Source organism: Helianthus annuus, chromosome 10 (assembly GCF_002127325.2).
Source record: "Helianthus annuus cultivar XRQ/B chromosome 10, HanXRQr2.0-SUNRISE, whole genome shotgun sequence".
Classification (NCBI taxonomy): domain Eukaryota; kingdom Viridiplantae; phylum Streptophyta; class Magnoliopsida; order Asterales; family Asteraceae; genus Helianthus; species Helianthus annuus.
Window position 1 is genome coordinate 43,835,952 of NC_035442.2, and position 6,000 is coordinate 43,841,951.

The window sequence follows — 6,000 nt, forward strand, 5'->3', positions numbered from 1 at the left end:
AAAACCCTTGCAAGAAAAACAAAAAGACAAGCCCGCTGCTTATCTAAATCTGAAACAATGAAATGAAAAGTGTAAATGGCCATGTAATTGAAATATGGAAAGCGTGGGCAAGGAAATACTCGTTTCTTTTACATAGACAAAGTAATACCCGACAAACTGTTATGCTGAAAAAACTAAAGTAATTTACGAAAATGGCCAAGAATAAAGTTGACTTATCAAAATAGCCAGCTCATGCGTCGTTGGAACGGGGCATCACCCCTCTTATGCGTCCTTAATTCTTTAAATGGATGCGTGTATGGATGAAGCAGCAAGTACGAAAATGAGATGCATGGGATGAGTCACAGATGCATGGGATGAGTCACGGACGCATGGGATGAGTCGGTAACGCATCAGATGAGTCACGGACGATGGGATGATGGGATGAGTCACTGACGCATGGGATGCCTCAAACGGATGCATGGGATGATGCGATGAGTCACGGACGCATGGGATGCCTCAAATCTCCTAAAAGTAAATTTTATGAGTCACGGACGCATGGGATGAGTCACAGACGCATAGGACGCATGGGACGCATGATGTCATTGAGACACGTGTCACTTCTACATTGGCGGACGCATGAATGAGCCCTGCAGACGCATAAGCTCTCTCGTAATCAGTGATGCCCTGCTCCACCGACGCATGATGTGGCCATTTTGGAAAGTCAAACTTTTTCTTGGCTATTTTCGTAAATTTCTCAAAAAAACTATATAGAAGACTTCTGTAACTGCTCATGGTGTGAATATTAGACTATGTGGTGTGGGGCGTGGGTTGGGGCGGCGGATTGGCTTTAACGTTGGCTACATCACACCTGCCAAGTGTTGGGCATGGCGTTGCCCGCTTGGCATGGGTATTGTGTCTCGCAGGGCGGGGGGGGGGGGGTGGGTGACATGGTGGGCTTTGATTGGCTAGTTCAATGTAATCATTATAAATACCCACCATTTTTTTACAATTTTTACCACTTTTCTACTTCTTTCACCATATCTCTTTATTTTTCATAAAATAAACCCACAACATCCTACAATGTATCCTTTTAATCGCGACTACGACCCAAACAACCCCTTTGGATACCAAGAAAACCCGAATCCTAGCCCGTCACCAAACCGTCCACCACCACCATTGTCAATGACGTTGGAAATGAAAGAAGAAATAATAAAAAATTATAACATGGTGTAACTTTTATGTAGTTTTTAATTTTATTATTATTTTTTTTTTTTTTGTAGCTTTTTTTTATTTTCTTGTATTTTTTTTAAAATATTCTATGTAGTCTTTTAATTTAATTAGTGTGTTATTTTTATTAAATGAAATTTTAAATAGTTTAAATAAAAAAAATTAATTTCCACATGGCTGGCCACGCCCAGCTAAGGGACGCCTCACCACACCCCTAATTTTTTAGGTTTAGCTTGTGGATTCCACTCTCGTCACATGTCAAGCAATGCCACCAACCCAAACCCTCCACAACCCATAGTCTTAAACAAAAAATGCAACGGATGCAATATTTTCAAACTTCTTCATATTTCAGTAGTTTCTGTGATGACACAGAATGACAAAACTATAAAACCTGAACTGATGTAGTCTGGGAACATCGTATACTAATTCCAGAAAACGAGTCAAAGGAAATGAGACTAAGCGGTATGGGGACCGGCTTAGGCCCGGCGAGACCCGGCGCCGGTCCCCCACACCGCCCCCTCCCTTCCGTTCCGTCGTTCCCGGCTCCCCACAACCGAAGTAGCCGTGCCATGATCTCTCACTCTCTCTCTTCTTTCTCTCTCCTCTCTCTCTCTAAATAATCAAATAAATTATATATTTTAATTGTTTTTATAAATTATGTGGGGCCTCATCCTCCACCCCTCAAAAGTGAAGGAGGCCTATCCCCCATGAGCCGGTGATGTGACGCCTACGTGACGGCCCATCCTTATGAGGATGGGCCTCACCATACCCTCTAGTCTGATAAAAACCTATGTTCCTGTCAGAGTAACTATGAGAAATGATTCTTTTAGATTGATTTGTGGCCTTCAGGGGAGGCTTAGATGGTGTTCGGGAGAACTTCCGCACAAGACCCGTGATTTTGCAGGGTATATAGTTTTAAAAAAAATCCGATATATATATAGACAAAAGATCAAATACAAATAAAGTTAACATACAAAACGTACGAACGGAAGGAAAAGACAAAAAAACGCGGTGGCATTTTCGTAATTATCAGTAACTATCAAAATTACTCTACAAATGATCCTGTAGAGTAATTTTGATCTTTTGTAAAGTAATTTTGTAAAATGTTCTTGTAGAGAAATTTTGTTCTTGTAGGATAATTATCAAAATTACTCTACGAGTGTATCAAAATTACTCTGCATCAAAATTACTTTACAAGTGAATTAAAATTACCCTGCAAGTTTATCAAACAATATACAATTCAAAATTACTCTACAAATGATCCTGTAGAGTAATTTTGATCTTGTAGAGTAATTTTGTAAAATGATCTTGTAGAGTAATTTTGATATTATAGAGTAATTTTGTTAGCATTTAGTTATGGGGTTTAGCTTTGTGGTTTAGTTTTTAGCTTTTAGTTTGGGTGTGTGTGTGTGGGAGGGGGGGGGGGTAGGTTTTTTGGGGTTTTTTTTGTTAGGTATAGTTTTTTGATCAAAATTACTCTACAGTATCATTTGTAGGGTAATTTTGATAATTACCCTACATGCAGATAATTACAAAAATGTCACCGTGTGCTTTTTTGCTTTTTCATGCTATTCGTACGTTTAGTACGTTAACTTTATTTGTACAGGAACTTTCCCCTATATATATATATATATATATATGTTAATTATTTAAAAAAAAATTGTAACCCATACCAATTTCAAGTAAGGCTTATTTACAAATCAATTTTTTATGGTTTAGACTTTAAAATTTAGCCCACTAGGTTACTTGAGCCAATTACTAATTGAAAACGAAGTCTTAGATAATATAAATAGTGAAGAGTTGATTCACCAATTTGCTATGAAGAATAGAAGGACGGCTGCACGAATCATTGTTTAGCTATTAGTTTATTAGTTATTACAGTATGTAATGTAACTCATTTGAATACTATAATTTTCTCATGTTTCGTAATTGCATTGTTTATCGAATACTATGATTTTGTCATTTTCGTAATTGCATTGTTTATCGTTAAGGCATAAGGGCACATTTTTCGAGTTCGAACAGGGCACATGAATTTTTAGAGACGCTAGTGGTGGTTCTTTTGCATCACTAGAGAACTTGAAATGATTTACAAAATACAGCCATCATGAAAACAATTTCCTTCTACATGATTGAACTCATCAAAACAAGCATACCTAGTGTTACAAGATCGACCATCTATTTATCTACCGACACCAACCAAAAACAACCATTTGCTCTTCCACAAGTTTTATTCCATGTTATATAGAATATAATGAATCAAACGTAACAAACAGAGTGCATAAGCTAATCTACTACTAACTACAAGTGCCATAACATGGAGAGAGGAGACCAACGTTGCCATGGAGGAACGCAAGGGAGAGGGAGTCTGGAAGATTGGGCGAACATCAGAAGGTTGTCCACAACTTATTAAGTTACCAACTTCCCTGGAGGTTGGGTGGCCAAGAATATGTGGATGGTTTTCAAGGACTTGGGAGATATTGCAGATGTTTTCATTCCAAGGAAGAGGACTAGTCAAGGAAAGTGCTTTGGTTTTGCTAGGTTCTGGAACGTTAAAGAACTAGTAGAACTAGAAAAGAATCTTAAGGGTATCATGCTTAAGGGTTTGCAGCTCGAAGCAAATATATCCAGATATGAGGAGAAGCCTAGGCGTCAGGAGTCGGTCCCAAAGTTGCTTGAGAAGAGGGAAGGGAAGCAAATCTGCGATCAGAAGACTATGTTTGGAACCGTTTCGTATGCAAGCATTACAAAAGGTCCGGAGCAGATGGTCCCAGCTTTAGACAAGGAAAACATGGTGACTTCTTCTTCTTCAGTTCCTCAGATCACTATTCCGGAGTAGGTGGTACTGGAATGCCCGAGTTGGCTGAAACATTCCTTAGTGGCAGAGGTGAAGGATGTGGAGGTTCTCTCTGACCTCTTAACTCTTATGAAATTGGATGGGATCTTTGATTGTAAAAGTAGATATCTTGGGGGTTTAAATGTTCTGCTTCAATTCAAGAGTATGGAGGAAGGGGAGAACTTTCTTCTTGGTTATGTAGACAGCTGGTCGAAATGGCTAGCCTGGGTCAGATGGTGGGACGACACGTTCGTTCAATCTCATCGGATTTCCTGGGTTAAAATCTTTGGGGTTCTGGTTCAGTGCCGATGTCCTGCTGTTTATTCGGTCATTTGTGAGAAGTTAGGGCAGGCTTTATGGCCTTATGACTGCTCTGAGGAAGACGTAAACATCTCGCACGCCCGGGCGTGTGTCCTGGTTAGCCAATTTGAATCCATAGACCTGAAATTCGACATCACTTGGGGTACATACAACTTCAAGGTTTGGATTGTGGAAGAGCAGGAGGAGTGGAGACCGGTGTTCAATGATGAGGAGTTAGTTTCAGAATCGGACGGTGACCAGTTGAGCGAGGAGTTGTTGGGAGGTTCAGATGATGACTCTTTTGGGGATGATGTTAGTAGGGTGCCAGATTCTTTTTTGGGTGAAGACAAGTTGTCCAACATCATCGAAAACGCTAGCGACGATGATTTACCGGTGAATCAGTCAGAAGGTGAAGGAGAAGATCAACGGTCGGGTAGTGCACGGGGTTCGAGGTTGATTGGACCAAATGTCGAGATGCAGGAAGACGTGAACTCTTCCACTTCATCTCCAACCATTATGTTCTCGCCTAGGGGTCCGGAAAAAAGGTGTTTTCTGTTCCAATGAAAAAGTGGGGCACGAGGGGGGTTTATTTTTTTGGTTGATAAGGAGAGTGGGAGTAGGCCCAGTTTTGGTGGGCTTCAGTCTGATAGTGAGGTGCGTCAAATAGTTAACTGCAAAGAGCCCAATTTTTTGGATGCTGGCCTTTTGGGTGGGTCTTTAGGCCCAAAAGAAAAGCGTAAAATTATTGACCTGAACACTTTGCCTTCATCTTCCTTTTCTCTAGAATATAATGGGAGCTTTAAAGCAAAACGAACTATAAGTGAAGGTTTCTCTAGGTTGACTTCCCTGAGGGGAAGAGATATTATGAGAGGAGCACTCCAAAGGAAGGCGAGATCCCTAACCAGAGATGATCGCCCTCCTAGGCAGCAAGGCTCTTCGAGGGGAAGAGGGGATCCTGTGATTGTCGGCGATTACCAGTCTTTTGATTCTGTGAGGGCGGAGACTGTCAAAACAACGAAGGTAGGGGCTTTGGTGGGGCTTGAGATGGAAGGCACTTTGGAGGATTTGAGGTCCGTCATTTTGGGAGATGGAGTTAACAGGTTAATCAGATGAACTTTATAACACTTAATTGTCGGGGAATTGGTGCTAGGGGTGGATAAGATTGATTGGATTCGTAATCTCAGGAGAACTTATAACTTCAACTAATTTTGTGGGCAAGAGTCTCAGCTTACGAACACGGAGGATATTCCTTTTAGGCGTTTATGGGTAATGAGTCTTTTGATTCGGTGGCAGTAGGCGCGATTGGGAGGTCTGGGGGTATTTTTTGCATCTGGGATCCCGCGATCTTTGTTAAATCTGGCATTGTGTTGCACTCCAACTTTATAGTTCTCTCGGGAAAGTGGAAGGGTTGCGAGGAAGTTTTGAACTTTGTTATAGTTCTCACCAATACTTGACTTCTTTCGTCTGGTTGTGTGAATTTGTACGTTTTCTTTGATTCTGACTTCTTGATTTTGTTCATTGTTTGTTTTGTAGATTGAAAAGTCGAACTTGGTTATCAAGGAGCTAGTTAAGGAAAAAGACGAAGAAAAAGAAAGGTTAGATGGAGTTATTGCGGGCTTAATGGCTGAAAAAGAATAAAAGATAAGGTGGACAAAGATGTC